Source organism: Talpa occidentalis, unplaced genomic scaffold, assembly GCF_014898055.3.
Source record: "Talpa occidentalis isolate TD23 unplaced genomic scaffold, MPIMG_talOcc4v2.1 talOcc4.6, whole genome shotgun sequence".
Lineage (NCBI taxonomy): Eukaryota > Metazoa > Chordata > Mammalia > Eulipotyphla > Talpidae > Talpa > Talpa occidentalis.
Window position 1 is genome coordinate 134,730,337 of NW_023604972.1, and position 25,191 is coordinate 134,755,527.

General features: G+C 36.8%; 1 long non-coding RNA gene across 2 annotated transcripts; it reads right to left on the reverse strand.

The window, feature by feature from the left end:
• Window positions 1-1,104: 1,104 nt before the first annotated feature.
• On the reverse strand, window positions 1,105-24,736 carry LOC129144720 (uncharacterized). 2 transcript variants are annotated; one of them, XR_008549197.1, is made up of 3 exons: window positions 24,649-24,736; window positions 20,568-20,650; window positions 1,105-1,463 (listed from the first exon to the last, which is right to left on the reverse strand). It is a non-coding gene; the product is annotated as an uncharacterized LOC129144720 (long non-coding RNA). The 2 variants fall into 2 exon arrangements; XR_008549198.1 differs by lacking the exon at window positions 1,105-1,463 and adding an exon at window positions 6,172-6,194.
• Between the last annotated feature and the right edge of the window lie 455 nt (window positions 24,737-25,191).

The following is a 25,191-nucleotide window of genomic DNA, read 5'->3' on the forward strand; positions in this document are numbered from 1 at the left end:
AACCCTAAGAAATTCATTAGAATACCTGGTTTTCAGTAACATATTAAGTAGATAAGCAAAAAATCAATGGCTTGACTATGGAGCAGAAATTACCTATTGGGAAATATAATGAAAAGAAAACCCCAGTTACAGAAGCTATAAATGTTTAAATTATGTAGACATAGACTTCATGAGGAGTTAGGAAAGTTCCTGTTCAGAAAATAATAAAAGTTTCATTCTCAAATAGGAATGAATGGTAATAAACCATACAAGTCAGACCTACATAATAAATAAGTGTAATATTACCCCAAAGCAAAACATCAGTGTTGTTGGGATGGGAAGTTGGCAGATCAATTTTACATTTCAAAGGGAAGACTAAATATAGGGGATTATAAAAAATATTTCTAAAGATGCTTAATTCTGCTATATCCCGTCTCTGGTACAAAACTACAGTAGTTAATGGTAGTATTTTTCCTCAAAAACACAATGACTAGGTAAAAATAAAAGAATGTATATCAAGAGACAGCTATGTATATAGGTTTTTATCGCATGAAGAACATATTTTCAAATTAGTCAGAAAAATGATGTGAACTTTTATAAAGGTAGAAGAAAATTTCATGTCTCCACTAAATTTCAAGTAATTTAGTTTTTAAAACCAGACTATCTAAAAATAATTAGCTGTAGCACACACAAGAATAATATCAAATCGGTTGCATAAGAAATGGCTTTTCTGTTACAAAAAGGATAGAACCTGCGATAATAAAGCATTTGCTGAATAAAATGCATAAAATTATAAATGTGCATATGGTAAATCATACTATATTGAACTATTAAAGTTAGATAACTGGAAAATTCATATAAATATTTGAAAGAATATTTCAAAGCAGAAACTAAGACTAGTTAATGGGAAGAAAAGTTTATTAAATGCTGCAGTAGGAGGCAGTGAAAAGCAGGAGTTTTTATTGAACAAGAACCAGTGTGGAAAGTTACTGGGAGAATTAATTGGCACCCCAGAGGGGAGGGTGGTGATTCATTATGTCAGGTTTCAACATTTTTGTTAATTTGTGACCAGCCAGCTCCTTTTGAGAGAATCCTTGCAATGCTAGGCAACCATCTGCTCCTTGGTATTTATTGTTCCTCAAAATGTGTAACAATTATTTACCTTTCTCAGTTTTCAACCTGGCCTTCTCTGAAGTTCGAATTGCAAGAGGAAGAGTAAAGCTTCTCCAAAATGTTTAAATTTGTGGCTAACAGAAAACCAAATTAAATTGGCTGAAGCAATAAAAAATTCTATCTCCGATGATAACACTGAATTAATGGTACTCAAAACAGGATTGCAGGAAGACAGAGCGTCTCAATATGCTCCGTTAATTGCTTTCTAGTTGTGTCATCAGCCCCAACCTCTATGTTTGTGGGCTCCATTCTCAGACAGACGGCTACATCGCTGTCAACAGCCGCAGTGATGACATGTTTCATAGTCATATCTGGAGAGATGAAAATGGCATACGTGATCCTCAGGTTAATGAATATAATTCCCACGGTCTCCTCAACTTGACCATTGTCAATCTCCTCTATACCATTCATCCACCTCCTCTGCTCCAACTGGTGAGTATAATGACTAATAAACTCCTGTGGCTCTCACCCACTCCACAATGGCTGGAGAAGGTCATCTCCATAACCCTAGAGCTGGAAACCCTACTTCAAATACAGGGTGAATAGGCAGTGATCAAAATATTCCCCAGCCACTCCAGTCCTTTGCTCAAAGCTCTTTATCTAATGTGCTACAATTAACTCCACTTTGATGTCTAATAAGCATCTCAGATTAAAATTGAGATACAATAGTCCCAGCTCCTAGAATAGACCTTGCTTGTTGTACAAACTCACTATGAATGATATGAATGAATGGAAATGTGGTTAAGCAGGGGAATCTATTACCTACATGTCCTCGCATGTATTTAAATCTCACATGTAAATTTAAATACAACTCATATGTTTGCAAGGATTCCAGGTTTTCTCTTTTTAACTATGATCCACTATAGTTCAACATGGATATAGATGTGAATATTTGTGTAATATATGTGCACCTACAAATCTATATGTATCTACACAGATGTATGTATCTTTCTAGTATTTGGAATTCAGATCCCTTATTTTTTCACTTTAGAATAAGGGATTTTGAGGCAATCATACAGTATGAGCATTTTCCTTGACATTTCTTTTTCAGTGTTGACTATGGTTCAAATAGGCTCAGGTTGGTCACATGTACTGGAGAACCATGTACAACTTGAGGGGCTTCAGCTTACATCCATAATTAACACAGACAAATGTATTTGTTATATCATCTACTTGCAGGAGACAATAGGTGTCCAGAGTTAGGAAAAGGTTTTTTGTAATTCACGGAAATGTAGATTTGGGCTGGATTTTATTTCACTGGATTTTACTAGAAATTAAAAGTAGTATATATATGTATTATATATGTATATACAATTGTTAATATATGTATGTACTTACATGTATTCTAAAAATAGAATATTTGCAAAGAATAATATTTAATGATACTGAAATGGATTTTCTATGTTGGCAAAGGTATACGTAAGATATAATGGGTACATATAACTTATTTTTTTAAGATTTATTTGTTTATTTATGCATAGAACAACTGGGGTGTAGGCCAGAGGTGCAGGGGTGGCTGGAGGGTACCAGAGACAGAGTGGGGAGCAGAACAGGCAGAACTACTGAAATACACTGCTGAGGGGAGCAGTGGGAGAGGTCTGCTACACCTTATGTAGGCTAGCTTCCTGGCTGGGGATGGAACTCAGGCCTTAGCCTTGATAGTGCTGAGGCTTAACCCCTATACCAGAGGGGATTCCCCAATATAGCATAGTTTATAGATATCTAGTAAAAAATATAGACTCAGTTATTAAGAGTATCATCCATTGGGCCTACCCAATGGCGCAGTGGTTGAGCGCTGGGTTGCAAAGCTGCCCGCAGCCTCTGCAGCGCCGGTTCGATCCCCAGCTGCTCCCCGGCCACCAGAGAAGGGTCCCACATGGCGCGCAGACCTCTCCTGCTGCCTACTGCTCCCCTCAGCAGTGTACTTCGGTCCTTCTGCCTGCTCTGCTCCCCGCTCTGGCTCTGGTGAATTCTCTTACCCTCCTGTGCTTCTGACTGTACCCAGTGCTTGTATAAATAAATAATTAAAAAGAGAGTATCATCCATTATAATACAGAATTTGTAAAATCTTTCTATTGCTCTTCTATTTAAAATAGTATATTAGCTGTAGCTGACTAAAGCTGACCTCTGACTTACAGAGTTAAGTCTATTTTTATTACTTACTTATTAATCACTTTCTAAATGTCCAATTTGCCCATAGTAATCATATACCAGTCTTCTAATATTAGTAAATATTAAGTTGAATAATATTATAAGTACCAATAATTACAATATACTATTTATGATAATTACAAAGTTTAAAGACTTATTATTTGGCTATTCAGACTAGTTAATATACAACATAAATGACAGCTTTCTAAATCTTTTGAGATATAATTCAATAATTCATTAGAAAGCCATTCCTCTAGCCAAAAAAAGAAAAACAATAAATAATCATTTATTTGTAATGCTTAGTCCCTTTGGTTCTTAAAAATCTTTATATTCATACCTCATGATGATAGTTACGTTTTGCATACAATTGGAATTCATTTTCATGTGCTAAATGCACTTCATTTACTTTTTAAAAGTCACTCCAGTATGGATTAGTAGTGTTGGAAAGAGAAGCAGACATTGAGAAATGTTAGCTCAGAAGTGTTAATCTGTCTGAGAGCTCATGAATGTGTTCCTCACACAGAGCTTATCAAACAAACATTAGTTCATTCAGTGAAAATGACATTTCATTTAAATGTGATCTATTCACTACCTAACCTTATTGAGCATCTATTTTATCAGAATAAAATGGTAATTGTTGATCCTACTTCAAGCATTTGTTGCTACAACAAAAGACCCATTGAACCATCATTGTTTAATCTCTATCATGCCAATCACACACCATAAAGAACATGGCATGACCCTTCCTTCTATTTCCCTCTTTTCATTTGGATAGATTGCAAAGAGAAATTCAAGCAGACTATAATGTTCTGTAATGTCATTAGACTATTCTGTTAACTTCTTTTTTTACCAAAAGACATTAGTCCTGTCTTTTCTAAGCCTACTCATCAATAGTATGCAATTTACTCTACAAGAAGAATACCCCACATAGCAACCAATTTTAATTAAGTAATGTATAAAATGTTAGTCTCAAGGGCCTCCCTGTTGGTGCAGGCGGTTGAGTGCCGCACTGTGAAGCTGTCTGCAGCCTCTGCAGCGCTGGTTCGATCCAGGCTGGCTGGCAAGGGTCCCACATGGCACAGCAGACCTCTCCTGCCTCGCCCGCTGCTCCCCTCAGCAGTGTATTTCGTCAGTCTGCCTGTTCTGTTCCCTGCTCTGTCTCTGGTGAATCCTCTCACCCCCACACCTCTGGCCTGCACCCCAGCTCTTGTATAAATAAATATTTTAAAAAAATATTAGTCTCAAAATTACAAGTTGAAGGAGACTAGGATTAGTCTTTAGGCTGTGCCTTTTCTTCCCCATCATGCTGCATGAATTCATAATGGCCACCATATTGTTTCCGTCGGAAGAGCTACTCCTTATTTTCCCCTGACATCCTGCTCTCTGCACTGAACAATCAACTTAGCACATACTTTGTTATCACCTGGGAGCTACTGTGCCACCACAAACCTGACCATGAACTGACACCCTCCGCAAAACTGACTCACCGCCTAGAATGGCCCCAAAGCTATTTGACATGATAGTAAATATCTCAAATGCATTCCTGTGTGCTTGTCCCTATAACTTGTTTGACTTCAATATTCCAAAAATATTTGAAACTCCCAGCAGCATACCCATTCCAGGCCCACTTCTTTCATGCCATAGCTTGCCTGTAATTTCTTCCCCATTCCTGAAACACTCTCATGATGGACCTGCCTAAATTATCACCTAATTGTATATCATTTCAGAATAGATCTACAGAGCAATAATAATAAAAGCAGAAAGACTAGAAAATGATGACTGCTTTTATGCTTTCCCTCCCACATCCCTGCTCGAGCTTTTTAAATGCTCCTCTCCCACCAAAAATAGAAGTCTTTTAATTATGATAACAATGAAAACTGACTCACAGTGTTCACAAAAGTATTGCCCTTTAAACATGATTTCCATCCCATTTTTACTCGTGTTTTTGAGAATGAATAGTTATTTTCTGTTTCTCATTCACATTTAAAAGTGTTTCTTTGTTGACTTAAAACATATTTATTGTGGCCAATACTCTTATGTTGCATATGCTATAACTTGAAAAATATACAGATACATAAGGAAACAATATAGCTATGACAGTCATTATAATAGAAAAATAAATATTAAAAATAATCTGATTTCAAGAACTGAATTTATAGCCATAATAATAAAAAATCACATATATCCATACTTTTGAGAAAATTCTTGAGTTTTATTTTAACATCTAACAGCCTCAACTCCACCATGAAATTTCCAAATTAATATTTTTGCTCATATTTTTCTTTAAGTTTTAAAATCCTAGTATAAACAGGAAAATAATAAAGACTTAACAATAGAATCACTGTCATCATGAGATGAATTTGACAGCTGTGATTGTGTCTCTCTTCCTACATGTAACTGTCTTCTATGGGGTAAGTATGCAGAAAAGGATAGATTCTCCACCTTGGCTCTATTTCACTTGAAGGTAATAGATTATTTCAAATATTGTGTGACAAGTCCCTTTACTCGGTCATTTGAAATGATGGTGGAGTATCATTTAAGTAGATGCAATATCTACGACATTACATTGAGGCACTATCAGCAGCAGTGAGCTTTATATAGTAGATCCACTCCTTCTACACCAATTGAAGTCATGGTGAGTCATTTCAGGTGTGTAGAGACAGTGAATTATAGTAATCAAATCTAGAAATTATAAAGCTAGGAACATCTGTGGCTCGCTTTGCTTTCTTTGGATGAAGCGACGACCTCCATGTCAACTGCAGGTGCAGATTTATTCCATTCGCTCCAAAATGAAAATTGATTCTCTCTCGTGTCATCACAGCACATCATGTAGCAAATTACATCTTGACTTGAAGTTGGGTTGAGTCAGAGGTTTTTACTAATAGCCACATCTGAGGGAATTTACGAGAGATGACTAAGCTATGCATCTCTGTTGGCAAAGGAGAACTGAGCATTTAGGAGGTAAAACACCCCAGTTTTGAGCATGATAAAGCATTGCACATGAGACACATTCCCTAATTATAACAACTGTCTATAAAATTAACATCACTACATAATCTCCTTGGAGATCATTTTAAAACTTTCTTATTAGTTAAATATAAAGCTTTTTATTGTGGATTTATTTCTAATACAGAAACAGAGATAAAGTCGTGTATAATTTCAATTCTCTTCTCACTTCTAAAAGAATAATTCCTAGTGGAAAGTATTTTCAAAGAGAATTTTTAATGCTATCATCTGGATTTTTGTTTTTCATTTTTTTGTGTTTAAAACGATAATTTTCAAATGAGTTGACATCTGTGACCGAAATTGGACATCTGTTTGAAGCACTCTGTCAAATGCTCTATCTAAATCTAGATGCTTCTCTTCTGTCCTTTTCTCCTTTCTTTTCAAAATCATGATTCTTTTCTTGCTTCAGGTATGTAGAGACAGTGAATTATAGTCATAAAATCTAGAATTTACTTTTATCATTCAGGTCTTCCCCATCAATAAGAACTATGGCATTGCTAATTTCAACATATCTACTTACTGATGCACTCATTATTTCTTGGATTCATTTGATCACTCACTATTTCTTAAATAATTGCTACATGTTCAGGGGTGATCCAGTAAATATGGGATAAAGAATAAATCGATATATTTTTTGAAATTAATATCATTTTTTAAAGATTTATTTATTTTTATATAAGAGCTGGGGTACAGGCCAGAGGCACAGGAGGGTGAGAGGATCCACCAGAGACAGAGCGGGGAGCAGAACAGGCAGACAACAGAAATACAATGCTGAGGGGATCAGCTGGGAGACAGGAGAGGTCTGCTGCACCATTTGGGATCCCCGACAGCTGGCTGGGATCGAACCCGCACTGCAGAGGCTGGGGACAGCTTCACAGTGTGGTGCTCAACCCACTGCACCACCAGGGGAGGCCCAAGAATAAATAAATATTTTAACTGAAAAAAATTTACATTTGGGTCTGTGAGCAGAGTTTAGATTGTAAAAGTGTGATCCTTAAGAATTGTTATACTTGTTTCCAGCTAAAATGAATTAACAGGAATGAAATTTACTCTCTTACATTAAACAACAACTAAGATCAAAGTGATCAAATAGATGAAATGAAAGTCTTCAGATTTTCGAGAACTGGTTGCCAAAGTGAACTGTTCTGAGACAAATAAAAGGAAAAAAAGCTGAGGCCCACGTTCACCTCAGATTATAGACTAAGGGGAGTTGTTAAGTCATAACATAGGAAATAAGGAAAACCTGAACTAAAACTGGTGATCTTGATACTGAGTTGAGAAAAGAGCTAAATATTCATGGAAGGAAAGATAGCCAGAGCCCATGGACTGAGTCTCAGGGAGAATGCTGCACACAGGGAGAAATGAATAGAAAGAAAGACCTAGAAATCTTCAGAGGTTTTTCCCCTGGAGTGTTCTAATCAGTCCTGATCAGTGCATATATATGAAGACACAACTGGAGGCTAAGGAAAGAAAGAAACACTTGGAATGTTCTCCAGAGCTCACCTCCCAAAATTATGAGTTCGTATCAAATAGCCTAACATATATGTATTCTCTCAATGAAATCAAATAAACAACATCAGTAGAAACACATGTTGTTCTGCTAATATTGACAAAGGTGCAAAGGCAATTCCAAGGAGAAAGAATCACACTTTGAATACATAGTTCTGGATCAATTTGATACTGAAATGGGGGCTGGGGGGATCTCAGTTCTTATATCACCTTGCCTAAAAGAAAATAATACAGAAAGGATCATGGGAAGCTCCCTGGTGGTGCAAGAGGTTAAGTCTTAGCAATATGAAGCTGTCCGAAGCCACTGTAGCAGGAGTTCGATCCCCAGCTAGGGAGCTGACCCACACAACGACACAGCAGACCTCTCCTTCATGCCCGCTGCTCCCCTCAGCAGTGCATTTCAGTAGATCTGGCTATTCTGCTCCCCACTCTGTCTCCTGTGAAGCCTCTTACCAGCCCCCACCACCGCTGTCCTATACCCCAGCTCTTGTATGCATAAATAAATAAATCTTTGGAGAAAAAAAAAAGGATCATGGACATAAATGTAAGAGTTGAAAACCAAAGGATTCAGACACTAATCCTTAAAGTCCCTGGATTTGGCAAGAATTTTATTAAATGTGGGCCTCCCCAGTGACGCAGCAGTTGAGCGCTGGGCTGCCAAGCTGCCCGCAGCCTCTGCAGCGCCAGTTTGATTCCTCGCACATGGCCCACAGACCTCTCCTGCTGCCCGCTGCTCCCCTCAGCAGTGTACTTCGGTCCTTCTGCCTGTTCTGCTCCCCGCTCTGGCTCTAGAGAATTCTCTCACCCTCCTGCGCTTCTGACACTACCCAGTGCTTATATAAATAAATAAATAAATAAATAAATCTTTAAAATAAATAAATAAATAACTGCTGCTTTAAAAAAAAAAAAAAGAGTTTTTATTAAATGTGACCTTGTAAGCGACCAAATTGAGTCTTTCACTCACGCCCAGAAAGCCAATCTACGAACCAGGAGGATGTCTTTTTTTTTTTTTTTTTTTTTTTGCACAAGGAATTTTTTTATAGGAGGGGGCCATCAGGGAGGAGCATTCAGGTTAGCATCCTAATGAACTGCTAGCATCTCAGTGAAGCTGTTCCGTGGGCAGGAACTGCCTGGGTGCTGTGATTCTGTAGTGATGCTGCGGACATAAAGGGAGAAGAGGCTTTGTGTTTCTAGGTGTTCCAGGGAGGCACCAGGCAGTGAAGGCACTGGGAGTTAGTGTTTATCTTTTTTAGCAGAGACTGTTCCTGGGGCGACAGAGGAATTCTGTTGGAGAAGTAACAGTTCTCTCCAGACTGCAGTTGGTGAGTAATTGCATCAGTGGGGGAAACCAAGGACTGTTTAGTGTTTGATTCCATTTAGTTTAATTTTTCTATTCCAAGAGATTTTTAGACTACAAATGAAGTGAATTGAGCTACAACCTAGTATGCATTAAGTATTGAAGGAAGCAATATGAAATTAAACTTCACCAATGTCAGTATCAAAATTTTGCACCATTAAGAAAGGTAAAAAAACAAACCAGACAATGGAGACGATATTTGCAAAATAGGTATCCCTAAAAAAATTTGTTTCTGTAATACATAAAGATCTGTAGGACTTTCTAATTATAAGTCAATGAATTTTACCTCCACAAAAAATACACAAACGATTTCAGTAGACACTTCAACAAAAAGATATATGGAAGACAGCTTAGCACATAGAAATATGCTCAAGTTCATCAATCTTCAGGGAAAAGTTAAAATGAAGACACAGTGAGGTACTATTACATCCCCAATTGTATGGCTAAAACGCGTCAAGACTGACTGCACTAGATATTGCTAAGTATGTTGAAAATAGGCGGCCAGTTAGACAGTTCTCTTCACAGTTACACATACAGGCTGCAGCCCCCCGCCCCCGACCCCCCAACTCCTCCCACCCTCTACCCCGAACTGGTATGAGCTGGTTGGAGCAAAGACAGCCCCTGATCTGACCCAGAACACACCCCACATTGCATTATAACGCCATTGGAATGCTAAGTGACACCCCCTACCCATCGCCTAGGCTGCTGGGGCAGGGAAATCCAGACCTCAAAATAAAAGAAAAAGAGCAGCACCTGATTCCTGGAACACCCCTCCCTTCCCCCAGAAAAGCCACTGAATAATATGTGCCTGCTATGCACATGCTTTGCAAACCCCTATAAACAGGTTCAGCGTTGTCTCCAAGGGGGGCTGCCCACCCGTGGGGTAACCTGCTTGGCTTGGCAAATTGTCTTGGCTTTTATATCTAAGACTTGCATCTGATCTCTGTCGTTGAGAAGTCCAAGAACCCCCATTCCTGATGAGGGGGTCTCAGACCTGGTGTCACTCTCATACACTATTGGTAAAGATATACAACAACAGAAATATGGAAAACCAATATTGCCAGTTCCATAAGAACTTAATCATGCTTTCTATGCCATACAGCTCAATCATGCAGGTCTCCCCCAAGAGAAATTAAAATCCATGTCCTTACTTAGACAAACACTAATGTTCAAAGAAGCTTTATTCGTAATAACTAAAAAAATGCCAACAGCTGGCAGTTGGTAAGTGTAGATGGCCTGAGGAATGGATAAACAAAGAGCAGTACTTCCTTACAATGGAACAGCGCTGACAAACAAAAGCCCAAATGCATTGTTGATACGTGGAGCACAACAGAGAGAAAATGAATCTCACAGGGATGATGATGAGTGGAAGAAGCTAGGCAATAGGAGGATGTGCTCACACGGCCCATTTATATGAAACTGTAGAATACTCAGAGTCATCTAAAATGGCAGACATCAGATCACGGTTTGTCCAGGGAGGTAGATAGAGAGAGATTACCAACGACCCCAAGGGACACTTTTGATTTCATGAATTTAATTGTGTGGTGATGTCACAGGTATATACATTGGTCAAACTTATCAAATCATACACTTAATGTGGTAGAACTCATGCGTAATTATATCTCAAAATTTTTTTAAAGAAACATACTGATGCCCCCTTTGGGATATATACCACTTGCTTAAAATTTCAAAACTCTTTAGAAATTAAAAAGAGATAATTCACTGTAGTCTCTAAATTTCTGATACATTAGCTAAAAGTTATAAAGAAATGTAGATGGACCTCCCTGGTGGTGCAAGGGGTTAAGCACAGCACTGTGAAGCTATCCCCAAATTCTGCAGCATGAGTTCAATCCCTGACCAGCCAGGGAGCTGCCCACATGGCAGAGCAGACTTCTCCTGCCTCCCCTGCTGCTCGCCTCAACAGTGTGTTTCAGTAGATATGCCTGTTCTGCTCCCCATTCTCTCTCACCCCCTGCATCTCTGGCCTGTACCCCAGTTCTTGTATGTATAAATAAATAAATCTTTACAAAACAAAAAGAAATGTAGACATAATGACTGGTGTGTTGCTTATATAAAATCTAGTTACATCATATTTTACTCTTCAGTAATTATTCAAAGACTGAGATAAAGAAAATTTTCTATTTTTTATCTCCATGCTTCCTGTAGGTATTTTATATTCATCCATTTTCTTTATATTTCCAATTCCTTGTATTGCTGATACCGAGGCACTAATGAGGTGGAACAAACAGGTTTGCAGTTTCGTGGGGCTTCTAAGATATCTGGGTCACATAATTTTGTTATCTCAATGTGGAAACTTATACCACCTTGTGGGTTATGTTTTTGATAATATATATTCATTGTTATCTGGATCTCAGAAATGTCCTCCATTTTGAACCTATATTATAGTATCAGGACAAAAGCAAATTAAATTCAATAATAGGAAATTATGGAAGTTAATACTAGGAAAGTAAGTTTAAACGTAATCATCTAAGAGCACAGAAGAAATACTTGGTAATATATGCAGAAAATGCAATGTTACTTGTATTAGTTAAGAATTAAGGATTTGCCTAGTGAAACAGACATGTTTTGCAAGTAAGTGTAATGTCTTTCCATTAGCTTAAAGGGTAATTAAATTATCTCACTACTTATAGTATGAAATAATGTCTGATCTTAGAAAGTCACTGATTTAATTCTAATAGTCTTATGAAAATCTGGATGTTTTAATGGAAATAGAGTGTTCCAAGAGTTGAATAATTTGATAAGTCACAACGTAAATGGTTGAAGTTAATATGGAATCTCCTCTTCAGAAACTATTTGCTCTTTAAATTTTAATTTTAAATTATATTAAATTTTAATTCATTATTTTCCTACTGAATGAATATATTGTTTTGGTTACCATTCCTTCTTGCATAGTTTGAAGTGGTATATGTTATTGACATTAGTTTATATTCTTTAAAATTTAGAATATGTATTTAACCATGTGTTATGTCTATGTCTAAATGACATTACTCACCATATTTTTCTCATTAACAAGACAAGTAATTGTACTTACAAGTCACTCTGGAACATCATTCCATCTTCATTTTATTACTACTTATAATAATAAACCTACATTTTTAATCTATAAACTGATTCAGTCCTTATTTTCACACCAAAAACTAGTTAAATTTAGCATAGTTGTAGCTTATCACATTAACACACTAAAAAAGAAAAGCAGATGTTTCAGTTGAAGCAGAAAATGCACTTCAATAGCTGACATCCATTAGCATAAACTAAATAAATAGAACTCAAAATTTGGAGTATGTGAACTAGCTTATTGAAAAGTTTATTATTAAGCTATAGTAACCAATGTGGTAGGAGTGAAGGGACAGACATATAGATCAATCAAACAAAATACACTGCTCAAAAAGAATGTGCACTTTATAAAAGCCCTTGAAATTCTTGGGATACAAGGAACATACCTTAACATCATAAAGGCCATCTATGACAAGCCAACAGCCAGTATCATTCTCAATGGTGAAAAGCTGAAAGCAATTCCATTAAGATCTGGAACAAGACAAGGATGTCCACTCTCACCACTGCTTTTCAATATAATACTGGAAGTCCTAGCCAGGGCAATAAGACAAGAGAAAGACATCCAAGGAATCCAAATAGGAAAAGAAGAAGTCAAACTATCACTATTTGCAGACGATATGATATTATACATAGAGAACCCCAAAAACTCCACAGAAAAGCTAATTCAACTCATCAATCAGTTCAGTAAAGTGGCAGGATACAAAATCAACACGCAAAAGTCAGTAGCCTTCCTATACACAAACAATAAATCTGAAGAAGAAGAAATCAAAAAAACCATCCCTTTCGTTATTGAAACAAAAAAAATTAAATATTTGGGAATAAATCTAACAAAAGAGGTAAAGGACCTATACAAAGAAAACTATAAAACACTGTTAAAAGAAATAGAAGAAGACACAAAGAAATGGAGAGATATCCCCTGCTCATGGATTGGAAGAATAAACATTATTAAAATGGCCATCCTTCCAAAAGCAATATACAGATTCAATGCTATTCCAATCAAAATTTCAATGTCATTCTTCAAAGAAATAGAACAATTATTGATGAAATTCATATGGAATCACAAAAAACCCCGAATAGCCAAAGCTCTCCTGAAAAAAAAAGAAGGGAATGGAGGCATCACACTCCCAGACTTCAAACTCTACTATAAAGCCATAATCATCAAAACTGCATGGTATTGGAACAAGAACAGACATACAGACCAATGGAATCGAATAGAAAATCCAGAAATAAACCCACAGATTTATGGTCAACTAATCTTTGACAAAGGAGCAAAGACTATGCATTGGAGCAAAGAAAGTTTGTTCAATAAATGGTGCTGGGAAAACTGGGTCGCTACATGCAAAAGAATGAAGCTTGACCACTACCTCACACCATACACAAAAATCAACTCAAAATGGATTAAAGAATTAGACATAAGACCTGAAACCATAAAATATATAGAAGGAAATATAGGCGAAACACTACGTGATTTGCACATCAAAGACATCTTTACAGACACATCACCCAAAGCAGTGATAGTGAAGGCGAAGATAAACAGCTGGGACTACATCAAATTAAAGAGCTTCTGCACAGCAAAAGAGACAATAACAAAAACAAAGAGAAACCCCACCAACTGGGAGAACATTTTTGCACCCAACACTAATGATAAAGGACTGATCACAAAAATCTGCAAAGAGCTGATGAGACTCAACAACAACAAAGAAAATAATCCAGTCAAAAAATGGGCAGAAGAGCTAAAAAGAAACTTCTCTGAAGAGGAAATGCAAATGGCCAACAGGCATATGAAAAAATGTTCAACATCACTTGCCATCAGGGAAATGCAAATCAAAACTACCATGAGATACCATCTTACACCAGTGAGAATAGCACATATTAAAAAAACTAGTAACAACAAATGTTGGCGAGGGTGTGGAGAAAAAGGAACTCTTCTGCACTGTTGGTGGGAGTGCAAACTGGTCCAACCACTGTGGAAAGCTGTGTGGAGATTTCTGGACCTACTAAACATAGAGCTTCCATAGGATCCAGCAATTCCACTCCTAGGTATTTACCCAAAGGACACAGAAACATCAATTCCAAAGAGCACCTGCACCCCTATGTTTATAGCAGCACTATTTACAATAGCTAAGCTTTGGAAACAGCCCAAATGCCCAAAAATAGATGACTGGATCAAGAAGATGTGGTCCATATATACCATGGAATATTACTCAGCATTCAAAAAAGATAAACACATGCAATTTGCAGCAACATGGATGGTGCTGGAAGGGATCATGCTCAGCGAAATAAGCCAAAAAGAAAAAGAAAAATACCGGATGGTCTCACTCATAGCAGGAATCTAGAAAACTTAAATAAGGGACCAGGAAAATGAATAACTATAAGAAAGTGAAAATCAAAATCAACAAAAAACTATGAACCAGAGACACTTTTAGGGGGGCAGGGGCGGGAGGGGAGGGATTGGGGTCAGAATGGGGGCGCTGCAATTGTATGGGGAATATAACAATAAAATTTATTATCTAATAAAAAAAAAAAGAATGTGCACTTTATTTTCAACTTAGATGACAATCATGCAAAGAGGAAAAAATCATCTATTCAGAGCACCAAAAAAACCCATATTTTCAAAATGAAAAATAAAGTTCTTACCTGATACTCTACAAAAAAACCCAAAGCAATTTGAATGGATTACAGACCTCAATATGAAGCTATGATTACAGAATTTATTGAAGAATGCTTATGAGAAAAGTGCTTTTAAATATAAATTCTCATAAAACATAAACTACAAAAGCAAAAATGCAACAGGTTGGTTTCAAACAAAATATAAACAACTTATCTGGAAATGCATGATAACGAAAATGGAAATGTAAACTACACCTTGCAGAATGTAATTACAGTACATGGATTTTACAAAAGACTTTATCCAGAATAAACAAAGAGATGTTTCTTAACTCAGAAATAGCAAGAAAACTCTCTCAACTAACAGCAGACATAAGATTTGAACATTTGCAAAGGGATATATACAAAAGACCATTAAGCCTGAAAATACCGTTAATGTATGTGATAAATGTCAAGTAAAATATTAAAGGTTTCACAGCTCTTCAGAACCACTGAATGCCCAATACCAAGAAATCTCAAAATGCCAAGGGTTATCAAAAATGCTGAACAACTGATTTTTTCACACACTCCTGATGGGTCTGTAAAATGACTGTCCTATTGGGAAATATGGATAATAGTTTTTGCTGAGCAAAACCCCCCAAATTCAAACAGTATATATTCTACTATTCCATTTATAGGAAAGTTTAGAAAACTTGTAAGCAGCCCATCATGACTGGACGAGGTACGGTTTTGTGTTTTTGAAGTTAGGGTGTGTTGGAATTGAATCGTGTTCCCTACCCCCACACCCAGCCAAAGATAGTTTGGATTCCTCATCTGCATTACCTGTGACTAAGACCTCGTCTGGAAATGGGGGTCTTGACAGATGTAATCCAGTTCAGATGAGGTCATACTCTTTAGGGTGAGTCCTAAGCCTATAGTTGTGGTAACCTCATAAGGAGAGAAAACAGACACACAGAGGAATGCAGACACAACCAGAAGGCCACGGTGCAGGACGATGGTGGACACTGGGGTTATGCTGCCACAAGTCGAAGGATTCTCAAGGCTACCAGAACCTCAAGGAGGCAAGGAAGGACCCTCCCCTAGATGCTTCAGAGTGTCACCTGCAAACACCTTGATTGTAGTCTAATGCCCTTCCTAATAGTAAGAGAAGAAATTTACTTTGCTTTAAGTCACCGGTTTATGGTACTTTGTCATAGTCAACCCATAAACAAACCTAGATTGGATTACCCACAAGGGATTTCAAGTATCTTTTTTCTTTTTCTTTATTTTTAGTGTTTAGAATTTAACTCTAGAGAAATACGGATAATATGAAAAATAACATCTTAACCATTTCTAAGTGTGCAGTTCAGGGGCATTAAAGTACATTCACACTGTGCATCATTCACTTCTATAAGGTAGAATATCAATGGTGAATCTGGTTAACAAAGCAAATCATCAAATACTATTTCTAGAGAGAAAGCACAATACAAAATGTGAAGGTAATTCACACCTAGGATTCATTTCCTCATTTTTTTAAAATAGCAAAGACAATTAACCCATACTTAATTTGTAAAGAACCTGTCAATTCTGTAACAATGAGGCTGGTCCTTGAGGAAGGAGATCTCTTCTTTGGAGGATTATTTCATTAGAATAATTATCCTATCAGTTTAGTCTATCTGTATACAATTCACCTTTGAAGGATTCAAATTTTATATATCAATTGAATAGCAGATATTATAAAATACCTGCAATGAAGATACAAAATTACCTGAATGTTTTTAGGATATACCTAAGAAGAGAATTGGACTTGATTTGCAATCTTTTTAAGGATTTTTATATTTAAATTAATACTAGAGATTGCCTGTATTTTCTTTTGAAAAGTCTTCATCAACTAATGATAGGAAGATTATGCTGATCTCTAAGATTGAGAAAGTCTCCCATATGTTCTAGTCTTTGTAAGATTTTCAGTAAGATTCATGTCAACTTCTCCTCAATTATTCAAAGAAATATCCAAAGGAGTTCTCTAGGTTTGGGATTTTCTTTGTGAAAAGGCTTTTTAATGATGGAATTAAGACTTATTTTCTGTTTCTGAGCCAGGTTTCATAGATCATAGTTCTCAAAGAATCTGCATAACTCCTGTAAGAACTGTTTTATGGAAAGCTATTCTTAATATCTTCCTAATATCTCATCTGATATCTTAAGCATCTACAATGAGGTCCTATATTTATTCACAATATTGGAAAAAAATAATTTTCTACCTTTTTAAAAAAAAATTGCTTGCAACCTACAAGGACTTGCAAGTCCAACATACATAACATTCAGTATCTCTCATCTACATACCCATAGTAATGTTTTTACAGTATTTATTCCCTCTTTCCTCTATTTATAATGTGTGTGTTTATGCAGTATTGCCTCAAAATATCCAGCACATACCCATGACAAGTCACTACCACCACACAACCCTGGTAATAAAACACGTCTGAAGCAGTGGGATCGTATACCTGTGTTGTAAACCAACATTAACTCAACCAAATGAATTTTAAAAGCTAGATGACTATCATCTATTTCCTTGTCGTAGCTATACCCACTAGCTTTAGATTTGGGGGTTTACTCTCAACTTTATCATCTATTCCTGTAATGGTTTCTGAGAATTGTCTGTTTCTACCATTCCCCATATAAGTGTCTGTTGGAATTCCGTGTTAAATTTGAATAATTTGTCTACTCTTTAGTTATTAATGTATTCATTTATTTAGATCAACATGGACTAACAGCTACTTATTGTCATCAAGACAGTAGTTATTAATGTCACTGTTCTTCAGCCTAGAACATGTTTTAATCTGTTTTCAAGATTTTATCTTGGTTTTTCAGAATTATTTTTTTGTTGGTTTAATTTGATTTTGTTCTTCTTGAAGCATGTTCATCTTCATAAACCTGTAAATTCTTGTCTTAGAACATCTCCTGAGACTATGAGCCATGATTTCATCAAATATTTTTCCCACATTCTCTTTTGCACCTTTCTATGAAATCTAGTTGGATTTGTGTGTGCTGTCCAGGAGTTCCACAAGGAGCTCTTTACTTCTGTGTTCTGTTCCATCATGTCATCATGGTGTCTTTCCTTTTTCAGATGGACTCATTTTCATTAATGTCTTTATATTACTAACTCTCAATCAAGCCTCTTCTGAGTTGAATTGTGTGCCCCCCAAATCCTCATGCTAATGCTAGAACCTCACATGATATCTTTTTTAGGAGAAATGTCATTGCAAATGGAATGAATCAGCTCAAAATGCCCTAACCAGGTATGACTGGTGTCCTACAAAGGGGGTGCTTGGGCACTGACTCACACACACGAACAGGGCACATCACGATGAAGGCAGAGTTAGGCATTGGCTCCAGGAGCCAGTGTCATAAGCAAGCACTAGAGGAGAGGCATGGAGCATACTTCGCAGCCCTCCCAAGACACTGACTTGATGACCCTGCTCTTGAGCTTCTAGCCCCACGAAAGGCCGTGAGACAACGCATTTCTGTGGCTTGAGTCACCCAGTTCATGCTACTTCTTGTGTAAGTCCAAACAAACTAATGCTTCTGCTGGGCAAAATGAGGACACCCAAACCTGCCAGCTCTAAATGGGTTCTGCCATCTGCCGAATAAAGATAAAACATCCTTTAGTGCTATAAGACCATCAATAGAAAAAAAAAAAAAAAAACTACTACAATTAGAGTGCAAATTGAAAGAAAATAACAATATAGTTAAAATAGTTTGCAGTGAAACACCCAAAGTTACCCATCCCCTCATAGGTAAAAGCCTAGCCAAATGGGGTTGGCCCAAAGCAGGACCACTGAAGCCCAAAGGCCTGCCACACATCTAAGGCATCTTCTGTTAGGGATCCGTAGAAAAGGGGCAGAAGAGGCCAGGCAGGATTGGGAAGAAAGGACCAAAATCAAGGTAATGGCTGCCATGTTCAGCTTTCCCACTGGTTTCTCTCCTATATCTCTGTCTTTTTCAGTGTCTGTTTCCATGCCCTCCAAGTCCCTGGTAAAAGTCAATGCAAGTGCAGTTTCTTCTTCCTCCACATCTTCTTTACCCACTCTCTCTTTTCTTCTCCCAGTCTTTTCTAGCTTCCCCTGGTGGCTCAACTCCACCCTTCCTTGTGTGGAACCTGGAACCTCCCCTTTCTGTGGACACCGCACTGCTATACTCTAGCCCCGCTGTGCTGTTGCGCTCAATCAGTAAAGTTTTCCAGCTGTATTTCTGCTTCTCGTATTCTCTTTTCATTTGTACTTCTATGTTATTTTTCTGCTTTTTAATCTTCAAGCACATTTTCTTTTGCACTATCTGGTTAAAAATACAAGTGCAGGAATCCTCATCCAGTTATCGCAACATCTGGATTATTTTGCTGTTAATGTTTTCTTTTTTCTTTCTTTTTTTTTTTGAGAATAAGACACATTTTCCTTTTTTTTGTTCTAGACCTGATAGTTTTAAATCGTATCCTATACATTATGAATGTCATTCTAGGCGATACCTACGCTCTGTTACAGTTTACTAAACGGTATGGATAGTCTCATTGATTTGCTTGCTTTAACAGGCAATTAAATTGATGGGGTTTAATCTGAAAATGCTGTGTCTGGTCAACAATTTAAATTACAGTTTCGTTATTTTATACTGAGCTGCTTTGACTGAGACCCATAAGGGGATGTGGTTCAGGGATTAGGGAGAGAATGTTCTATTATTAGAGTTCATGCAGGGAGTATTTGATTCCAGTCTCCAGCTGGCTCTTTCCAGGCCCTGCACCTCCCTCTCCAGCATCTAAGGGTATCTCCACCTCTCCTCACCTCTCTCTTCTGCTTCTTTAAGTCGGTATGATTGTGAGTATTCTGTCAGAATGTTAGCTGCAGAAAGTGGCGTGAACTGCCGTCTGCCTTCAGGCTGAAAGTCGCTAAAGACAAGCTATTCACCTCCTGCCATTCTGTACTGGCAAATTTCCTCTGCTTTTTAGAATCTGTCTGCTTTTATTCACTTGACTTCACATTGGCTTTTTCCTATTGAGTGTATAGTTCTTACTTTTCTTTACAATAGTTCTCCAGTATTTTCGAAGGATTTAATATTCTGTATTTTACTCTATCACACGTGTCTGCGGTCACTGGCTTTTTAAGGATAAAAATGAAATTGATCCCTAGATAATCACAAAGTGAAGGCATACTTTATTCACAATCTACAGTACCCACTTATTTAATTGCTAAAATAATGTGTTTTCCATATCTTGGCACTTTGCATGTGAAATGTTGCCAAAAGGCAACATTCGTGAGAGTGTGAAATTATACAGATTTTTTTTCTATATTATGTCTGAATAGTCTATAGTTTCTAGTTTCTAACCTTTGTGTGAATTTTAGGCCTGACTATAGATTGTCTAAAATAGTTTTACCTGGTAAATCTCAAGGAATAAGTTGCTCCCCTTCTCCCCCCATCACACACACAAACACCAGCCACGGTGCACAGCAAATGAATTGTCTATGGAGGGACTTTCAGTAAAGGAATCAGCGCCCCCAGCCAGTCAAACGCTGAAGTATTTTTCATCCCTGCCCCTGGCATCTTCTCTTCTAGTTTGTAATGGGCCGAGGTCTCTTTTGGCACCTCTGCTGAGACCTCCTCATGGAGAAAGAAGGAAACTTTGAAGACGCTTCCCCCATTCTGGTTCAACACTTTCTCGCCCAGTCACAGACTCCATTAAACCCACCTGCTGCTCAGGCCTCCATCAACACTGATGGCGTCTCCAATAATCCACATACCTGCGCCAGCTCTCCTGCTCCCCTCATGCACCTGTCCTTGGAGAAAAATAGAACAGGAGTCGTCTCTGGTCTCTCCAGTTTTAACCTCCTGCTTATACTAAGCAACTAAAGGTTTTACTCTTTCATTCTGAGCCTGTTGTTTTCATCAGTCACTTCAGTAACTGAAAGCTCCTGCCCAGCTCGGCTGAGCTCCTGACAGGTTTCTAGGAGGAGAGCAAGGATTGAGCTGGGTTGGGACTGTCTGGGCTGCAGTTCAATTATACCTACTTCACTTCCAGTTAGTTTTCAATGACTCAAGGGTGAAAGCCATCATGTTTTTGTTGTCAGTTTCTTCCTCTATTAGCACTTTGTCTCTTAAATATCAAAGAACTACAGAAGAGTTTACTCTAGTCCACCCATCACTTCCCAGCCAGATTCACTGCTCCATCACTCTGTGAATGTCTCATGATTAAAACTGACCATGCATCTATTGCTTTTCTTTATTAAAATTAATTATACCAGTCTCCAGGCTCATGGCAATCTTCTCCTTTTTCTATGATAAGCTAATAGCTTTCTCAATCTATGGCATAAACAAACTTCAAAATAAGCTCAGATTTAGTAAAGCCCCCAGGGTCAAAAATGGTCAACAGCTTCAGTTCCACTAGGAATGTCCATTTCTATCTGAATTTTAGCTCATGGGGTCCTCTTTTCTTCCACAGCTCTCCAAAGTAGAAGTGACAATTTAAAAAGCAAACCCACACAAGGGAGAAAAGCCAGGATGAAGGAAAGAAAAGCCAGCATCACCTACAGAATTACGTCAAGGAGACATGCTACTTGCCTCTCACTTATCACAAATTTAAATGGCTAAAATATTCTAGTTTTAAAACACATTGTAAGATTAAGATGGTTCGGCAAGAGGAATAGAAAGGTGGGAACTTTTTTTTTTTTAAGATTTATTTATTTATGAATACAAGAGCTGGGGTGTAGGCCAGAGGTACGGGCGGGGTGGGGATGGGGGTGAGAGGATTCACCAGAGACAGAGTGGGGTGCAGAACAGGCAGATCTACTGAAACACACTGCTGAGGGGAGTGGAGGGCAAGACAGATAAGGTCTGCTGCGCCATGTGGGTCAGCTCCCTGGCCAGGGATCGAACTCATGTTGCAGTGGCTGGAATAGCTTCATAGTGTTGAGATTTAACTCCTCGCACCACCAGGGAGGCCCCAGAAAGGTTGAAACTTTTAAAAAGGACAAAGTTTAATCCATGAACTTTCACCAAAAGACTCAAGAACTTTTAAAATTTCCATTTACTGGAGTTTTCTTGGTATATTTCTTCATTTTGTTTGGTTCCAAATGTGTTTATTTAGTCTTCATTTGCAGCGATACTATTTTTAGGATAGTGTTCTGGAACAGTCATTTTCTTTCACAAATTTTAAGATATTCTGCTATCTTTTGTATTACAAATGTTAGTGGTGAGCTTATTATAGTGTTTCAAAATATCATGCTATTTTCTCATATTTTTCTTAATGTCCCGACATTAAAATTAAAGGAATATTTGCATTCAGAAAATTGTGAGTCACCTCTCCGAGGAGAATATATTTTTAATATGAAAAGAAGTAAGATATGAGCTGACAACATTAACATAACCAGGGATTGAAGTGGCTCCAGGTTGGTTTTGTTCTTTGTGAGTCTCTTGTAAATGGGTTTTCCATGATGAATTAGTACAAATGTTCTGGATTTCTCAAATATCAGTGTAGTTATTTACCACATTTTTCCCAATTTGCTACTTAGTAAAATATTTTGTCACTCCAGTCCCATTCAACAACTCCACAATTCTTATTAACTCCCCAGAAACTTTTGAATTGGTTAAATCTTGTCTACATTGGTAAAGATATACACAATTTAAATTTATAGCTAACTTTCCAAAAAGTGTATACATCAAGATAAATAGCATCTACACCAGAAAAGATAAGATGATTACATCAGAAAATATAATATGTCATGGGGAAAACATGGGTCAAGCAGCACCTAGATCTTGCAAGGCAGCGACTTCAGAGCATCTGGTTCATTCAGTTTTTCAGTGTCTGGGGTTCGGCCCTCAAACTTCACCAACTTGATATCATCACTCTTTCCATTTACTCAAGTACTTTGGTGAAATACAAGTTAACGTGGTAGGCTGCTGTCAAACTATTTATTAACCTCCTTCCCATGTTGTATGTTTAATCTGAGCTGTTAGAATGATACACGTTGTTTCTGCAATGATACAGGGTTGTCGTTTGGTTTTTAATTTGATGACCTCAAGTGCACATTCTTGTTGCAAGACAAGAAAATAAGCATTAAGTTAAAAAAATGATTAACTGCAAAAGAAGCAGCTTATCAAGAAAGTCAGCCCCCCCCCCCTTAGCTGTAAATAGACATTTTCCTCTTTATAGTGCTTTTCAGGAATTGAATAGGTTCTATTTATGTCTCTCTCCTGTCTTAGAAATGTGTGCCAAATTTTCTAATTCAGGAGTTGCGGGGCTCTAAATAAAATGTAATGAAATTCTCTTATTTCCCTTGAATAGGGAATAATTGGAGCATAGTATATGCATCCATGGGTCTAGCCAAGAGGCTTTTTAAAGCATTTTAGAGAGTTCTAACAACCAAATAAAGAAAATCAGTAATTTTGCTATTTTTCTATATTTTTGTTCTATTTTAAGAGAAATAATACTGACATAAAATTAAATATCATGCTGTGCACTGGTTCAGAGGACATTTCTATAGTTTTGCATTTCATACATAAGAATTTGAATTAATATTGAGATTTTATATATTAACAGAATTCCAGTGTCTACCATCTAATCATATGAGTGATACTAGTTTTGATTTTATACTTTCTAATATATTATACTGACTAGTTGAGATGATCTTTTCAGGTGGCATTGGGATAACAGTGTATAAAAACATACATTATCCATAATTGTACTTTTATTTAATTAATACTTATAATTATGCATTTATAATATTTATTATATGCTTTAAATTGTTTAATATTATATGTATTATATATAATAGCTTACTTTTCTTTAATTTTAGGCACTGAAAATATTTAAACTATAATTGAAGAATCACAAGTCATATTAAGACACATTTGCACACACCATTGCTTTGTCACTTTGAACAAATTCTTTAATGGTTAAGTATATAATATCTATAAAATATTAATGTTAATACCTACAGATTTCTTGAATGCTTCAACTCTATGATATTTTTAAAGTACTGGGCACATTTTTAATATTATCTAGAATGTCTTCTAGAATATAAATACTTTGAGGATAGTTTTGTGAACATTATACCCTAGATTAAATCACTTTATAAGGAATTACACTGAAAATAAAATAAACACATTTATAAATGTTTATGCTCATATGTGTATATCTCTATAAAAATGAGTCCCTTAGTATTATACTCCAGAAAAGCTGGTTAATCACTCATGAATTAGAATAATATTGCAGTCAGAAAATATGAAAGAAAATGAGTCACGGAATAGTCTTTTCTATTTTCTTAGGAGGCGATCTCTGGTGCACCCTAATGGGCTCACACACAGGTGTCCACACAGGTACTGAACTGCTTTTGGACTTAACAGAATGGATATATGTCCCAACTGTATTGAGAGTACAAACTGCGACACAAGTGGGATTTTGCAAAATGAGGTCAGTTAAAGTAAAAGAAACACACCAGGAATAACACAATTGTAACAGGGTTTTCTTTCATCATTCACCAAACCTTTCAAACATTTTCAAAAATTCAATCATATTTTTGCCTTCTAGTCCTATTCAAGTATGTATTTCATATGCCAGCAATAACATCATCTTACATTTATGCTGGTTCAACACTGTATCCTCATGGTCACTCTTAGAAGTTTCTCTAATGAATAATTTGCTAATTAAATTATTCTCTTTTTTCCTCACAGAGATGACACATGTGTCAGTAAGTGATAATTGTTACTTGTTTTATTAAGCCAGTATTTTTAACAGTTATCAGAAGATAATCATTGATATTTAATGGACTTACATGTGGGTGGTAACTCTTGGAAAAATGAATGACATTTTTATCCCAGTTTATATTCACAAGGAGGATGAGTTGGAGGGAGGTCCACTAACTTTTCTCACTTAGAATTCATCACAACCTAAAATTCTTGTGACCGGAAAGCATTCCTGTTCCAAAAGCCCAGGACCATGAAATCATAAAAGCTCATGGTTTAGGTTGGTTTTAGGTTTAATAAACTAATAATGGTTTATGTATACTCTCATTTCTGACTTAAATGTGGCTTATTGGATATTTTATTTTGTTTTAGCCAATGCAAAGTAAAGAACTAAGTCCCAAATGAGAATTTTCTCATTCATTGAGTATTCTATTTTTATATATTGCAAATTGTATAGTATCAGTAATGCTCATGAATGCATGTGAGAATGAATTTTGTCTATTACAGACATTTGAACATACTTCTGGCAATGATTCAGTTTTCTTATTTCATAGCTTTGCATAGAAATGCAATTACTTGTGAATTTTTAAGTGCACCAAAATTAATATGCTTATTCTGTCAAAGCCACATTA